The sequence below is a fragment of the Heterocephalus glaber genome, unplaced genomic scaffold (assembly GCF_053883595.1).
Source record: "Heterocephalus glaber isolate CG9 unplaced genomic scaffold, H.glaber_assembly_v1.0 deba00001442, whole genome shotgun sequence".
NCBI classification, from domain to species: domain Eukaryota; kingdom Metazoa; phylum Chordata; class Mammalia; order Rodentia; family Bathyergidae; genus Heterocephalus; species Heterocephalus glaber.
This window is the reverse complement of record NW_028258296.1, coordinates 26014622-26032617: the sequence shown is the minus strand read 5'-3', so window position 1 is coordinate 26032617 and position 17996 is coordinate 26014622. Positions and strand designations below refer to the sequence as shown.

Sequence of the window (17996 nt, the reverse complement as noted above, 5' to 3'; positions counted from 1 at the left end):
GATAGTAGACCTTTGTCTGAGGAAGAGCAGGTGAAGATTTTTTTCCCACATTGTGTGTTGCCTCTTCACGCTCCTGGTGGTTTCTCTTGGTGTGCAGAAGCTTTTTAATAAGAGATCCCACTTGTTGATTGTTTGTGCTAGTTCAAGGGCAACTGAGGTTTTGTTCATAAAATCTTTTCCTACACCGATGTCTTCAAGGGTTCTACCTAACCTCTGTTCCAGCTGGTTGAGAGTTTCTATTTTAATATTTAGATCTTTAATCCATTTTGATTTTAGTTTATTGCATGGTGAGAGATATAGGTCTAGTTTTAATCTTTGGCAAGTTGAAGCCCAATTTTTCCAGCACCATTTATTAAAGAGGCTATCTTTCCTCCAGTGAGAGTGTTTGGCTCCTTTATCAAAGATGAGATGGCTGAGTGTGTCTGGCATTGTTTCTGCATCTTCTAATCTGTTCCACTGGTCCTCAGGTCTGTTTCTTTGCTAGGACCATGCTGTTTTTATCACAGTACATTTGTAGTAGAGTTGCTGGTTGGGGATTGTGATACCCCTTGCCATGTCTCTGTTACCTAGAATTGCTTTTGCTATTCTGGGTCTCTTCTTGTTCCAAATGAATTTTTGGATTGTTTTCTCAAGGTCCATGAAGTATGCTGCTGGGATCTCAATTGGAATTGCATTAAATCTATATAGCAGTTTTGGAAGTATGGCCATTTTCACTATATTAATCCTTCCTACCCAGGAGCAGGGGATGTCTGTCCATTTTCTGATATCATCTTCAGTCTCCCTTTTCAGAGTGCCATAGTTTTCAGAGAAGAAGTCTTTGATTTCTTTTGTTAGGTTGATTCCTAGGTATTTCAGTTTTTTGGATGCTATTGTGAAAGGAATTATTTGCCCTATTTCTCTCTCAGTGAGTCTGTCATTGGTGTAGAGGAAAGCTATTGAATTTTGTGTGTTGACCTTTTAACCAGCTACTTGCCTGAATTTGGTTATTAAGTCTAGAAGACTTTTGGTGGAGTTCTTGGGGCCTTCTATATAGAGTATCATGTCATCTGCAAATAATGACAATTTGACTTCTTCATTTCCTATCTTTATTCCTTTTATTTCTTTCTCTTGTCTAATTGCCATGGCTAATGTTTCCAGAACTATATTGAACAAGAGTGGTGATAGTGGACATCCTTGTCTTGTTCCTGATTTGAGTGTGAAGGATTTCAGTTTTTGACCATTTAGTATGATATTGGCTGTTGGTTTTTCATAGATGGCTTTTATCAGTTTGAGGTAGAGACCATCTATTCCAATTTTTTGTAGGTTTTTTATCACAAATGCATATTGGATTTTGTCAAATGGTTTTTCTGTGTCTATGGAGATAATCATATGGTTTTTGTCCTTGGCTCTGTGGATACAGTGTATTACATTGATTGATTTGCGTATGTTGAACCATCCCTGCATCCCTGGGATGAATCCCACTTGGTCAGGGTGTATGATCTTCTTGATGATCTTCTCCAGTGTATTTTCCAGTATGTTATTAAGGATTTTTGCATCTATGTTCATTAGTGAGATTGGCCTATAGTTCTCTTTTTTAGTTGAGTCTTTCTCTGCTTTGGGGATCAAGGTGATGCTTGCTTCCAGGAATGAATTTGGGAGTATTGCTTCCCTTTCAATTTCATTGAAGAGTTTAAACAGTAGTGGCAGTAGTTCCTCTCTAAATGTCTTGTAGAATTCAGCAGTGAAGCCATCAGGGCCCGGGCTTTTCTTAGTTGATAAGTTTTTAATTACATTTTCAATTTCATTGGTTGATATTGGGTTGTTCAGAACTTTTAGGTCTTCTTCGTTCAACTTTGGTAATTCCTATGTATCTAGGAATCTGTCCATTTCTTCTGTGTTGTCCATCTTATTGGCGTATAGGTTCTGGAAGTAGGTATTGATGAATCTCTGGATTTCTGCTGGGTCTGTTGTAATTTCACCCTTTTCATTCCTAATTGCATAGATTTGGGGCTTTTCTTTCCTTTTTCTGATAAGGTTGGCTAAGAGTTTGTCAATTTTGTTGATTCTTTTGAAGAACCAACTCTTGGCTTCATTGATTTTTTTGTATCGTTCTCTTAGTCTCCATTGCATTGATTTCTCCTCTGATCTTTATAATTTCCTCCCTTGTATGAGCTCTGGGGTTGTCCTGCTCTTCTTTATCTAGAAGCTTGAGGTTCAGCATCAGGTTGTTTAATTGGGCTCGTTCTGTTTTCCTAATATGCCTATTCACTGCTATGAATTTCCCTCATAAGACTGCTTTCATTGTGTCCCATAGATTCTGATATGTTATATTGTCATTGTCATTTAATTGAAGGAACTGTCTGATTTCTTCTTTAATTTCCTCTGTGACCCATTGCTTATTCAGAAGCGTGTTGTTCAATTTCCATGTGTTTATGAAGTTTTTTGAGTTTCTTTTGCTATGGATCTCCAATTTCATCGCACTATGGTCTGATAATATACAGGGGATAACTTCAATTCCTTTGCACTTACTTAAACATGTTCTATGTGTGAGTATGTGGTCTCTTTTGGAGAATGACCCATGTGCAGCTGAGAAGAATGTGTATTCTGATTTTGTGGGGTGGAAGACTCTGTAAACATCTGTTAAGTTCATTTGTTCAAGAGTTCGATTGAGTTCTAGTATTTCATTACTTATTTTTAGTCTAGTTGATCTATCTGTGACAGTGGGGTATTGAGGTCCCCCACTACAATTGTATTAGTGCATATATGACTTTTCATGTCCGTTAGTATTTGTTTTATATAATTGGGTGCACTAGTGTTTGGTGCATAGATATTTATGATTGTCATCTCTTCCTCTTGGATGGTTCCCTTTACAAGGATGTAGTGTCCTTCTTCATCTCTCTTAATCAGTGTTGGTTTGAAATCTACTTGATCTGCCAAGAGGGATAGCTACTCCTGCTTTTTTTCCGGTTTCTGTCCCATGGAGTATTGTTTTCCACCCTTTAACTTTCAATCTATGAGTTTCTCTTTGAATTATGTGTGTTTCTTGTATGCAGCATATTGTTGGATCTTGCTTCTTGACCCATTCTGCCAGTCTATTTCTTTTGACTGGTGAAGTGAGACCATTTAACGTTGATGGTTATAACTGAAACATATTGACTTGTCATTGCCATGACTTTTTCTTTTTGTTAGGTTCTCCCCCTTTACATTTAATTTCTTGTCCTGCCAGATGGGTTCATTCTGCTTTGCTTCCTGGGGTTGTGATCCTCAATGTCTGTTCCTAGGATATTGTGTAAAATTCTTTGGAGTGCTGGTTTGGTATTCACGAAGTTCCTAAAGTGCTCTTTGTCATGAAAGTATCTTATTTCTCCATCAATTTTGAAAGAGAGTTTTGCAGGGTACATCAATCTGGGTTGAAGGCTGTTTTCTTTGAGGGCTTGGAATATGTCACTCCAAGCTCTTCTTGCCTTAATGGTTTGTGTTGAGAAGTCTGCTGTGATTCTGATGGGCTTTCCTTTGTATGTGATTTGTTTCTTTTCTCTAATTGGAAAACTTTGGCCTTCTGTTGAGTTTCTGGAATGTTAACAATTATATGCCTATGTGTAGATTTTTTTGATCAAGGCTATTTGGAGTCCTGTATGCCTCACTTATCTGTATGTGAAGCTCTTTCCCCCTGCTTGGGAAGTTTTCTGCCATTATTTCTGTGAAGAGCTTTTTTATGTCATCTCCACTCTCTCCTGTTTTTTCATTGAGCCCAATCAGTCTTATGTTATTGTTCTTTGCATCATCTAGCAGCTGCTGGATTGATTTCTCATGTTCCCCTATAATTTTGAAGCAATTTTTCTTTTCCTGGTCACTAATTGCAATCTTATCTTCTATATCTGAAATTCTGTCCTCACATTGGCTCATTCTGCTGTGTAGACTTTCAGTGGAGTTTTTAATGCCCTGGAAATCTATTTTCATCTGTTTTATGGATTCCATTTGTTTCCTATGTTGGGATTCCATCATGTTCCTGAGCTCCTCTCTAGATTTATTAATCATGTCTTGCACTAGGGGCACAATTTCTCCTGTTATCTGAGAAATTATTTCTGATTTCATTTTTTCCAGATCCCCTTTTGTTGCCAGTTCAGTCGGTCCAGGTGGTTGAATATCAGAGTGTTCCGTCTCATTTCCCTTTGGGGTTGCTGTAGGTGATCTAGAAGTCTGGTTTTGGGACTTATTTACGTGTTTTCTCATTTCAGCTGGGTGGCGGGGAGGGGTTGCTGTTGGAGCCTGCACGGATTACCTCCTCTGAGCTGGGAGAGGTTCGACAGGGGCCAGGAGCAGCAGTAGGGATGGTGACCCAAAAGCCCTTTCCTGTGGGCTGGGAGCAGCGGGAGGGATGGTGGCCAGGAAGTCCCTTCCTCTGGATCAGGAGCAGTGGGAAGGTAGTTCAGAAGCCCCTACCTCTGGGCCAGGAGCGGCGGGACTCAGTACCGTGGTCTGGTGGTCTGCTGTCCTCTGTGTCTTTGTAGTGTGGAACCAGGTGACTGTACAGAGGAGCAGGGAGGGGGTGTCCAGTGGATTGTTGCCACGGCATGGGCTGATTCGGCGTGTTCTGCACTACTCGTGACCTCTGTAGGGCGTGCGCAGAACTGCCTGTCTGCAGGGGCCTGATTGGGCATGTTCCACGTGACCAAGTATTGACAGGTCTTGTAATACTCTCTGTAGTTTCCAGGCTCATATTTTTTGACTGAATTATTAAAAACTAAAACTATAATAACAAATTTATTTTTTTAACAGAGTTTTGTGTAATGTTTTTCTTTGTGCACTTTATAAGCTCTCATATGTTTTGGCCTGAGTAAAAAGCAAAGCCAGATAAACTTGGGTTTATTTTATTTAACATTTATATTGTATTTATTGTATACCAGGCATCATTATAAATACTTTATAAATCTTAGCTCAGTCCTCATTTTGTAGATAACAACACTGAGATATAATGAGTTTAACAGTGAAAGGGCTAGAATTTGAATCTCAGGGTAACTTTTTTTACTAATAAATTTTATTTTGTCCTATTTTCACCTCAAGCCCCCTCCCCTCCCTATGTACAAAAGCTTTGTTTCCATTTTTTCTATTTTCACCTTTTTTCTTGTCCCGTTCTTCCTTTCTCTCTCCCTCATCCCTTGTTCCCCTTCCCATTTGAACACTTTCTTCCCATTTTCCAGCATCCATTATATGTCCGTCCTTATTTCCACATTCAGTTTCTCACTCAGAGAAACAATGTGGTGCTTAAACATGTGTGTCCAATTTATTTCATTTAAGAGTTTGGTCTCAAGGACTATCTATTGAGCTATAAATGTCTGAAGTTCATTCTTTATGGCAGAGTAGTACTTTAGTGTATAAAAAACTGCATCTTCTTTATCCACTTGTCAGTTGATGGGCATTTGGGCTGTTTCCAAGATTTAACTATTACAGACTGTGCTGCTATAAGCATATATTGCTGTGGTATGATGCTTTTAATTCTTTCAGGAAGATACCAAGAAGAGGAATAGCTGGGTCAAATGGAACCTCTAATTTTAGTTTCTTGAGAAATCTCCACACTGATTTCCACAGTGAAAAAGGAAGGGTTCCTTTTTCCCCACAGGCCCTCCAGCATTTGTTATAGGTTGATTTTTTGATAGCAGCCATTCTTTCTGGAGTGAGATGGAATCTCAGCATTGTTTTAATTTGCATCTCTCAAATGACCAGTTATATTGAATGTTTTTTCATACATTTATTGCCATTTCTAATTCTTCATCTGAGGAATGTCTTTATTTCAGATGTCCATTGTTGCATTGGGTCTTTAAATTTGGGGGGGGGTCTGATATTTTCGAGTTCTTTATATATTCTAGGTAATACTCCTTTTTCTGAATAGCTGGTAAAAAATTTTTCCCACTCTGAGGGTTGGTGGTTTCTCTTTCTGTGCAAAAGCTTTTTAAGATGAGGTCCCAGTTTTTGACTCTTTGTAGTATTTCCCATGTTGTCTGGGTTTTGTTCATGAAGTCTTTGCCTACTCCTATTTCCTCAAGCATTCTACCCATTCTCTCTTCCAGCAGATTTAGTGTTTCTGTTTTAATATTTAGATCTTTGATCCATTTCGATTTTAGGTTAGTGTGTGGTGAAAGTGGCAGGTGCAGTGCCACTGAGCTAAATCCCCAGCCCTAGTTTTTCATGTCTGTCAATATTTGCTTTGTATAGTTGGGTACGCTGCTGTTTGTTGCATATATATTTAGATTGTTGTCTCTTCCTCTTGGATTGTTCCCTTTACCAGGATGAAGTGACCTTCCTTATCTCTCTCAGTCAGTCTTGGCTTGAAATCCACTTTGTCTGCAAATAGAATAGCTACCCTGGCTTTTTTCTGTTTCCTGTCTCATGGAATATTGTTTTCCATCCCTTGACTTTCAGTCTGTGAATTTGTTTTTCAATTAAATGTGTTTCTTTTATGCAACATACTGTTGGATTTTGCTCCTTGATCCATTCTGCTTGTCTGTCTCTTTTGATTGATGAATTGAGATCATTAACATTGATGGTTAGAGGGCCGGGGATTTAGGTCAGTGGTTTCACCGCCTGCCTTGCAAGCACAAGGACCTGAGTTCGATCCCCGTACCAAAAACAAAAACAAACAAAAAAACATTGATGGTTAGAACTGATATGTATTGTCTGTCTGTCATGTTATTTTCCTGCTGCTGGGTTCCTTCTTTCCTTTCCTGTTTAATTTCTTGCCTTGCTTGGTGGATCCATTCTGTTGGGGTTCATGGAGTTGTAAACCTTATTTTTTCTAGAATATGCTTCAGAACACTTTGGATTGCTGGTTTAGTGGTCATGAATTTCTTCAGGTGTTCTTTGTCATGGAAGTATCTTATTTCTCCATCAATTTTGAAGGATAGTTTTGCAGGGTACATCAATCTGGGTTGGAGTTTGTTTTCCTTTGGGGCTTGAAATACTTCACTAGAAGCTCTCCTTGACTTGAGAGTTTGTGTTGAGAAGTCTGCTGTGCTTCTGATGGGCTTTCCTTTATAGGTTATTTGTTTCTTTTCTCTAACAGCTTTTAATATTCTGTCCTTGGGTTGAATTTCGGGAACCTTGACTATTATATGGCTTGGGGAAGCCTTTTTTTTCATGGCTAATTTGATTCCTATATGTCTTACTTATCTGTATGTCAAATTTTAAAAATTTTTTTATTTTTTATTTTTTAAATTCTTTTATTGGTACATGTTAGGTATACAATACGTTTACATTTATCATTGGGTGCTTGTACCTGTACATGATGTATCTTAGTTCTTATTTTTTTCCCCATTACCTGTGCACCCTTCCCTATTTACATAGATTTCGTTTCCATTTTTTTTTTCTTTTCTCATAATTTTTCCTTTCCCTTCTTCCCTTTCCCCTTCCCCTCCCACCACCCCTGTATGTCAAATTCTTTTTCCCTGTTGGAGAGTTTTCTGCCATTACTTTTGAGAACAGATTTTTTTAGGTCATTTGCACTACCTCCTACTTTTTTATTATCTCTGATGAATCTTATATTATTCTTCTTTGCATCAACTATCTAGCATCTGCTGCATTGGTTTCTTGTGGTCCCTTGCTATTTTTAAGAAATCTCTCTTTCCCTGATTGCTAACCACAGTCCTGTCTTCTATATCTGGTATTCTGTCCTCACATTGGCTCATTCTGCTATGTATACTTTCAGTGAAGTTTTTAATCTCCTGGATATCTGTTTGACTCTGTTTCATGTATTTCATTTCTTTCCTATGCTGGGTGTTCATGACTTCCATCACGTTCCTGAGCTCCTTTATTTATTTATTTTTTAATCTGTATTTTTCATTCTGGTCACCATCTCTGTAGTTATCTGGGAAATTATTTCTGCTTTGATTTTTTTCCAGAGCCCTGTTCATCTGCTTTGTTACTTCTGCTATTACCACTGCAGAGAGTCCAGGTGGGTGGCTTTCGGATTGTTCCACTTCATTGCCCCTGGGGTTTGCCTTTGGTGAGCTGAAAGTGTGGGGGTTGCATATTGTTTTAAGTGTCTTAACATTCTCTGTTTTTTTTAAAGTTTGATTCCTGATTTGATGCTTGTAAATTACTTATGGCAAGTAGCTTTCTTGCCAGTATTCAGAATCCTTAGGAAATGACTACTTCTCAGAAGCCTCTTGCAGGTGTAGCTAGCTTTTGGGTTTTGAGTCCGTTGCAGGATCCTGCCTTTTCAGTTTATTGGGAATGAGAACTTTCTGCCTACTTGGCCCAGCTACCAGTTCTTTGGCACTGGTCTGTAGGGTTTTTTTTTTAAGACCCGTAGGCAGTCAGTCTTGGTGTACCAGGAGGAACAACTGATGAGCACAATTATGTCACCTTGGCTAAAGTAGTACAATCAACAATAACAATAGCGTCAAATACAGTCTAGGAAATGACAAATTGTGGTCCTTAATGTGGCTTTTTTATTCTTAGAGGAGAAGATATAAAAGGGGTCAGGGGGTAAAAAAACAAAAATAGAAGAAGAGGAAGAGGTCAGAAGTGAGGCTGGAGAACAAACTAGAAAACTGGTGAAGAAGACAGGTGGGAAAGAGAAAAGGAAAAAATAAGAACAGAACAATAACAAAAAATGAGAAAAAAAACTAAACAAAACAAGAACTAGAAAGGAGGAAAAACAGAAAAAAAAAAAACAGAAAGAAAAAATAGGGCCAAGTATTTAGCTCAGTGGTTCCGCCGGCTGCCTCGAAAGCACAAGGTCCTGAGTTTGATCCCTGGTACCAAAAAAAAAGAGAGAAAATATTTAAAAACCCCAGATGTCCAATTCAAGGTGTGTCTATGCTGTTACTGTTAGGCAGTATGGGCAAACAGAGTCCAGAGCCAAACTGATTAATCTCAGCAAGCTAGCTGCAGCTTCACGGTGGGCGAGTGGATAATCCCAATGATCCTGCCCCTTTAGTTCCTCTGAAGTTCAGGCCAGTTTCTGGCCATGAGGCTGGAACTGGATTCCTTGAACCTACAGTAGTTTATGTGTCTCCTGCCTGCTTGAACTCTGCTCCCTGACCTCCTGCTGACTTGAACTCAGCACCCTCACTGAGGCACCAAAGGGTACTAGATGGAGTCTTCCCGCAGCTGTTCTGAATTCCAGGCTTGGCCCCTCTCCAAGATGACTACCAGCCAATAACCCTCTCCTGGGTGAAGTCTGAATTTGGATAACTCACCAGCTACTGCAGTCGGGTTCATCCACTGCTCTGGTCCCCTGGTTTCTATGTGGAGGCCTCTGGGGTCGTGAGTAATCACTGTGGCCGGAAGTTTTAGCCAGAAGTTCCCTGGCAGAGTCCGGGCTCTGGGAGAGAGTGCTACTTGGTACCTCCCTCCTTTTTGTTAAAGTCTCTCTCTTCACTCTCCCTGTAGATTTCAGTTCTCCCCTCAGATCCTTCCTGGGTTCCTGGACCCACTTCCCTCCCCCTCCTCCTCCTCCTACTCCTCGAGCTGTTATATTCCAGGGTCAGGACACCAAATCTCAGAGAAGCTGTTTCTCTGTTGCTCACCACTTTGCCATCTGCCCAAAAGTCTGAATCAGGGTAATTTGGCTTCAGAGTGTGCTCTTAAAGATTGTTATATGCTCTTATCAGAGCAATAAATAATTTAGCAGTTAAGTAACAAAAAATCATACATATAAAAAATGTAATCATACATATGTACTGATCTCATTTGTCTTCTTAAATATTGCTTCTTTTCCCTCTCACGCTTGGGAAAAATACAGACCCATTATTGGTCCCCATCCATTCTCATTGGTAATTTTCCCCCCAATTTAAAATACAATACATGATCAAAACTATAGTAAATGTTTAAATTTTAAAGTTCATTACAGTAAAAGACAGATTGCCATTAATCCCCTCAAAATATTTCCTTTTGGCTTCACACACAATTATCCCATTATCATTGGCACTTTCTGAAGCAGTTCTGGAATAAAGGTATGTTTTAAAAAAATACAATGAATGCTGCTCTAAGTGCTATCTGGTAGAAAGGCAGGCTCATGAAGATACTACAGTGTGTCCTCATCTACCTTTTTCATCAGATCTGTCACTACTCAAAGTCAAAATGACCATGAAAGGTAAACATTTTGAATCAATTCAGGACAGTGAGGCAGCCATAACAGCATAACTGAAGATATAAAAGTACTTCTAGAAGAACTGTTTCAGAAAGTGGTAAGAACAATGGGATAAGGGTGTTTGAAGTGAGGAAGAGTATTTTGAGAGGCATTAATACAAGTGTCTTTCACAGCAATACATTTTTATGTAAACACTTTTTATACAGTGTTCATTTTTTTTTAGAGTTGAGTTATTTTACTTAGCATAATGTCCTTAAAGTTCATTCATTTTGTAGCATTTTGGCAGGTTTCTTCCTTTTTAATGCTACATAATATTCCATTTAAGTATATCTCATATTTTGTTTATCTTTTATGGATTGATGGACACACTATTTACTAACCTAGTTTGGATAATGTTACTAATGCTTCTGTAAATGTGGACAACTGTCTTTTTGAGACCCTGTTTTCTGTTCTTTGGGTATATACCCAGAAGTGGGATTGCTGGATTAATAAGATAACCCTAGTTTTAGTCTTCAGAGGAACCGTCACTGGTTTCCATAGTGGCTGTACAATTTGACATTCCAACCAACAATACACAGATACTCTTCTTTCTCTATATCCTCACCAATACATATGTGAATATTTTTTTAAATTGTAGCCATCCTATTGGGTGTGAGATGCCTTATTGTGGATTTACTTTTGTTTGTTTAATATGGGGTCTCTCTATGTTGCACAGGCTGGCCTCAAACTCCTGGACTCAAATTATCATCCTGCCTGAGCCTCCCACATACTGAGAAACAGGCATGCAGGTTTTATTGTGATTTTGATTTGCATTTCTCTGATAATCAGTGAAATTGTACCTCTTTTCATATACTAATTGGCCAAGACTCTTAAACATTTTTAAGTTGGGTCATTTGCTTTTCTGTTTTTGAGTTGTACATATTCTCTATGTATTCTGGATATAAGTCCCTTATCAAATATATGATTTGCCAGTATTTTCTCCCATTCTGTGTTGTCTTTTTACTCTGTTTAGGTTGTCTGTTGTTTCACAAAATTTAGTTTTCAGTAAGTCTAGTTTTTTTTAAATTTTCTGTGCCTTTAATATCATATCCAAGAGATCACTGCAGAATCCAGTTTCAAGAAGCATTTGCCCTATGTTTTCTTCAAAGAGTTCTGTAGTTTTAGATCTTATATTTTGATCTTTATCCACTTTGAGTTAATTTTTATATAAATATTAGATTAGGATCCAACTTCTGTCTTTTGCATATATATATTTAGTTCTCCCTAGCACCATTTGTTGAAGAGACTATCTTTCCCCTCTTCGTATAATCGTTCCACCCTTGTCAGAAAGCATTTGACAGTAAATGCAGGGTTTATTTTTGTGCTCTTTAATGTTGGTTTTTACTGTGTTTTGAAATCAAAAAGTGTAAGACCTCTCACTTTGTTCTTTATAAAGATTGTTTGGCTCTTTAGAATCCCATGAAGTTACATATAAATTTAAAGATAGATTTTTGTGTTCTGTAAGAAATATCTTTGGGTTTTTGACAGGGATTGCATTGATTCTATAGATTGCATTGAGTATAACTGACAACTACATTAAGTCTTTGAACACATGAATATGGGATGTATTTACATTTATTTGTGTCTTCTTTAGTTTCAGTAACGCTTTCTCATTTTCATTGTACAGTTTTTTTTTATTGCTTTAGTTAATTTAACCCATAAATATTTTATTCTTTTTGATGCTATTTTAAATGGAATTTCCTTTTTGATTGGTCATTTCCTTTTTGATTGGTCAAACTGATTTTTGTTTGTTGGCTTTGTATCCTGCTTCTTTTTGGGATTCATTTATTAGCTGTAACTCTGGAACCTTCAGGATATTTACATAGGATTGTAACATCTGCAAATAGATAATTTTACTTTTCCATCTCCAGTTTGGGTGGATTTTAGTTTTTGCCTAATTGTTGTGGTTATAACTTCCAGTGATATATTGAATAGAAATTGTGAGAATCGGCAATTTTGCTTTATGGTTTTTATTATGTTGAAGTAGTTTCCTTCTCTTCCTGATGGGTATGAAGTGATATCATTGAGGTCTTGGTTTTCATTTCTCTGGTGATTAGAAATGTTGAGCATCTTTTTATATGCTTATTGGCCATTTGTATATCAGCTTTGGAGAAATGTCCGTTCAAATCTTTTCCCCATTTTTTAAAAAAATCAGGTTGTCTGGAGTTTTTTGTAATTGACTTACAGGGTATGTATATATTTGGATATTAGCCTTTTATCAGTTACATGATTTGAAAATATTTTTTCCTGTTGCAAAGGTTTCCTTTTCATTCTATTGAGTCCTTTGATGCATAAAAGTTTTAAAAGTTTGATGTAATATAATTATTCTGTTCTCAATTTGTTGCTGTGCTTTTAGTATCATATTCAAGAAATTATTGCCACATCTAGTATTATGATGTTTTCCTCCTGTTTTATAGTTTTAATTTACTTTTGGGCCTTTGGTGCATTTTAAGTTTTTGTATATACAGTTTTGTTCTTTGGCAGGATTTTTTTTATTATTTGGGATCTATTTCCTTTTAGGATGGATTTTTCTATTTCTACAAAAATGTCATTAGGTTTTTATGAGGGATTGCATTGAATCTGTAGATTTTTTTCCTGTAGTATTGATCTCTTAAATCCTAAGGGCATCACAGTGAATTTTTAGAAAAGATGCGTTATCGTAGTGTGTAACACCCATGTTTATTTTTTAGGATTATTTCTATTGATGAATTATTAATTTTAATTTTATGTTTTATATTAATGTGTACTTAACAGCGAAAGAAAATGTCAATAAAAAATAAAAATTTTAATATACAGTGAATGTGTAGAATAAATTAAATTTTTAATATGCAATGAATGTGTAGAAAAAGCATCAACATCTTCAATATCAACTGTTTACTTGCTTACAAGATCTAAAAAATAACAGTAGAAATAAATATCTATGTGAAGTACAATGAAAATACAAACAAAACTACCACAGAAATCATCTTTGCTTCAATTATCACACCTAAGGCCATCTTCACACATGACAACAGCCTGTTCTATACATATATCTTGCTCACGCTGGCAGCACATGTGCTTAGCTTTCCTTTCCTGTTTGGCAGGGCAGACTTGTCACCTCTCTTGTCTTCCTCTTTTGTCAGGAGCTTTCTATTATATTATACAATGTGTACTTATCAGGAAAATGAAATATCAATAAAGTAAAATATCAAATATGTAATGAGTGTTTAGAATAAACACCGTTTTCTACATCAACTGTTTGCTTACTAAATCTCAAAAATAACAAAAATAAATTCCTATGTGACCTACAACAAGAATACAAATAAAACTCTATCACAAAAATAATCTTTACTTCAGTTATCACTCCTAAGGGAATTTTTCCACACATGAGAACAGCATGTTCCATACACAAGTATCACTTACACGAATAGCACATGTGTTTTGTTTCTTGTCTTCTTTGGTAGAACATACTTGACATCTTGCTGGTATTCCGGTTTTCTTAGGTGGATCTTGTGTTGTTTCACCTGTCTGTTCACCAATCTGCTCCAGAATTCTTTTGTGTAGTTCTTTAAGCAGATACATACTGTTTTTCCTCTGTTGTAATTGATCATTTATTAATTCCAGTCCCAATCCTCTAAGAAAATTTCTCCATGATATTTTGTGCTTGTTATTTTCTTTGTAAACTATGAAATTATTTATACCTGACATATTTAGGATCCAGCAAAACACAACCATTGGCCAACACTTTGTGTTTTGAGTGATATCATAGTTGCTGCATGACTTGTCAACATCTACTCCACCTTTCATTTTGTTGTAAAGTGTGACCATTTCTGACTTCATTGTTTTGAGGATTCAATCAATCTTTTTGTTTGTTTGGTTGGTTTATTGAGACAGTGTCTCCCTGCATAGTCCAGGCTAGCCTTGAACTCACTGTGTAGCAGACTGACCTTGAACTCACAGGATCCTCTTGCCTCAGCCTCCTGAGTGCTGGGATTATAGGTGTGTACCACCATGCCTAGCTTCACTATCAGTCTTATCATAATGCTGTAATGTTGACAGTATCAGTACTACTTTGTTTTTCTTTACCATGTAGGAGGCTAAAAATGTCTTTCTGAAATCCAGAGATTCTAGCATACATTTCTCTATTGTTACCTTGCAACATTTTTTCAGAAATCTCTACTTGGGAATACTTCCTGTGCTGTTCAGCTGGTGCTTTTTTAGTAAATGTAATATCAGTGCATACCTCATAAACCAGTTGTTGAATGTGACATTTAGGTTACTTTTTCAAATAGGTGCAACAAGTCTGTTCACAATATCATATGGTTTATTACTCCATGGGTGAAGATCTGGTGGCTGAGTTCCAGGATAAATTTCTAAATTCAAGGTGTAAAATGTCTTCACATCTATTAGGGCATATATCTTTAAACCATATTTGGAAGGTTTATTTTGGATTTATTGCTGAAACCTTCAGCAACCACAAAATGATACAAGATGTTTGTCAATTGTCATATATTCAGATGGTACATAAATTGGTTGACAGAGCTTTCAAAAAATGAGCAAATAGCAGCCATATGTTGGATGTTTTTCTTTTTTCCTTTTTGGAGGGTCTTTTTGTCATTAAAACATAGGCAATTTTGAAAGAACGAAATCTTTTTGAGTGTCATTCTAAAAATCTCAATGACACATTTGTCATTTCTCCATAAATCCTTTAGATTTTGACAGTTAGAATGATAAAAGTCCTCCTGTGAAGGCTTTTAGTTCAGATAGTGAGATGTAATGATAAATATATTTTTGAATATTACTATTGATGCATATAGAATACTTATATTTCATCATTAATGTGTTTCAAAACATCTTGTAGTATATTGTCTGTTACAAACAATTTCCAACATTGAATCACAGTGTTGGCATTCTGTCCAATAGGTTTCACCCCTGGCAAGAACCTAATATCATTCATTTTTATTTTTTTTCTCAAATTTTAAAAATTAATTTTATTGGGACTTTTAAATATAATAATAATAACAATCATCATATGGAATTTATACCTGTATATGATATATCTTGATTCTTCCTTTCTTCCCCTTTCTCTCTCCTCCCTTCAACCTCTCTTCTCCTCCATATTTACAAAAGCTGTGTTTCCATTTTTCCTTCTATTCTTTTTTTCCTTTTTCCTCCCCTCCATTTCCCCTTCCATTTGAACATTTTCTTTGTATTTCACAATATCTGTTACACATTTTTGAACTTATTTACACTTATGGTTTCTCACACCAGAGAAACCATGTGATACATGAACATATGTGTCTGATTTATTTCACTAAAGAGTATAGTCTCAAGGTGCATCTATTTACCTAGAAATGTTTCAAGTTTATCCTTCTTTATGACAGAGTAGCACCCCATTTTATTAAAAAAATGACATCTTCATTCATTGGTTGATGGGCATTTGGCCTGTTTCCAAGATTTAGCTATTACAGACTGTGCCACTGTAAACATGGCTATGCATATATTACTGTGGTATGATGCTTTTAATTCTCAAATGGAACCTCTAGTTTTGAGGAATCTCCACACTGATTTCCATAGTGGTTGCACCATTTTACATTCCCACTAACTGTGGGAGTTCTTCCCCACAGCCCCACCAGCATTTGTTATTGGTTGATTTCTTGAAAATAGCCATTCTTTCTGGAGTATGATGGAATCTCAGTATTGTTTTAATTTGCGTCTCTCAGGTGACCAGAGATGTTGAACAATTATTCATATATGTATTTGTTATTTGTACTTTTTCATCTGAAACGTGCCTATTCATTTCAGATGCCCATTTTTGGATTGGGTCTTTAAATTTGGGGGATCTGATTGTATACCAATTTTCTGTAGAATTTTTATCATGAATGGATGTTAGACTTTGTCAAATGCTTTTTCTGCACCTATTGAGACAATCATGTGGTTTTTGTCCTTGCCTCTGTTAATATGGTGTCTTATATTTATTGATTTGTGTATGTTGAACCATCCCTGCATTCCTGGAATGAATCTTACTTCGTCATGGTGTATAATCTTCTTGATGATTTGCTGTATTCTGTTTACCAGTATCTTATTGAGGATTTTTGCATCTATGTTCATTAGAGAGATTGGCCTGAAGCTCTCTTTTTTGGTTGGATCCTTCTCTGATTTTGGTATCAGAGTGATGTTTGCTTCCAGGGATGAGTTTGGGAGTATTGCTTCCCTTTCAATTTCATTAGAGAGTTTGAAGTGGCATTAGATCTTCTCTAATTTTCTTGTAGGATTCAGCAGTTAACCATCAGGACCTGGGCTCTTCTTTGTTGATAGGTTTTAAATTACATCATCAGTTTCATTGACTGATACTGGTTTATTTATAATCCTTTTATCTTCTTGATTCAGCTTTGGTAATTCATATGTATCTAGAAATCTTTCCATTTCTTCTGTGTTTTCCATCTTATTAGAATATAGGCTCTCAAAGTAGGTATTAATGATATGGATCTCTGCAGGATTTGTTGTGATTTCACCCTTTTTGTTACTAATTGCATGGATTTGAGTCTTTTCTTTCCTTTTTTGATAAGGTTGGCTAAGAGTTTGTCAATTTTATTTAATCTTTCAAAGAACCAACTCTGTGATTCATTGTACTGTTTTCTTAGTCTCAATTACCTTAATTTTTGCTCTAATCCTTAGAATTTCCTCCCTCATGAGCTTTGGGCTTGACTTGCTCTTCTTTTTCTAGAAGCTTGAGTTTAGGTTAATAATAACATTAAATAAGTAACATTAGGTTATTTATTTGAGCTTGTTTTGTTTCTCTGATGTGGGAATTTACTGCTATAAATTTCCCTCATAGGACTGTTTTTAATTGCATTCCCAAGTTCCTATATGTTAATCATAGATATTGTCTGATTTCTTCTTGAGTTAAATGTGTTTCTTATATGCAGCATATTGTTGGATCTTGTTTCTTGATCCATTCTACCAGTCTGTTTCTTTTGATTAGTGATTTATGTTGATGGTAACTGATATGTATAGACTTATCCTTGTCATGGTATTTTCTGTTATTGGTTCTCTTTCTTTTGCCTCTGTTTAATTCCTTGCCTTGTCTAGTGGATTCATTCTGTTGGGGTTCATGGAATTGTAACAGCTTTTAATATTCTGTTCTTGTGTTGAATTTTTGGAATACTGAATATTATATGCCTTGGGGTAGTTTTTTTAAATTTTTTTATCGTGGCTAATTGGAGTTCTATATACTTCACTTAACTATATGTCAAATTCTTTTTCCGTGTGTGGGAAGTTTTCTACCATTGCTTCTATAAACAGGTTTTTATGTAGTTTGTACTGTCTCCTGCTTTTTCTTTGACTCTAATCAACCTTATGTTATTCTTCTTTGCATCATCTAGCAGCTGTTGGATTGATTTTTCATGATCCCTTGCTATTTTTAAGAAGTCTTTCTTTTTATGATTGCTCACTGCAATCCTGTCTTCTAGATTTGTTATTCTGTCTTCATACTGGTTCGTTCTGCTGTGATACTTTCAATAGAATTTTTAATCTCTTGCCTGTCTGTTTGAATCTGTTTCATGGATTCATTTCTTTCCTATGATGGGCATTCATAGTTTCCATCATTTTCCTAATGTCCTCTAATTTTTATCTGTGTATTCTCTAGATTCACTAATGATGCCCTTCATTATGGCCATCATCTCTGAAGTTATCTGAGAAATTATTTCTGATTTGATGTTTTCTAGGGCCTCATTCATCTGCTTTGTTACTTCTGCTATTACCACTTCAGAGAGACCAGGTGGGTGGCTTTCAAATTGTTTGACCTCATTGCCACCTGTGTTTGCCTTTGGTGAGCTGGAAGTCTTGGGCTGCAACTTGCTTCTGTGTCTTCTCATTTTCTTTTTTTTTTTTTTCAGTTTAATTC

The 17996-nt window shown here is 36.4% G+C and overlaps 1 protein-coding gene across 36 annotated transcripts in view; it reads left to right on the top strand.

The window, feature by feature from the left end:
• Znf644 (zinc finger protein 644) overlaps positions 1–17996 on the top strand; it is a 111365-nt gene that overhangs the window by 38174 nt on the left and 55195 nt on the right. The window contains exon 1 of one of the 36 annotated variants that reach the window (XM_087213080.1): positions 7896–7927. The exons of the other annotated variants lie outside the window; for them this stretch is intronic. The gene's annotated coding sequence lies outside the window, so the exon portion shown is untranslated. Of the gene's footprint in view, positions 1–7895; positions 7928–17996 lie in introns of those variants that run through there. 36 annotated transcript variants of the gene reach the window in all.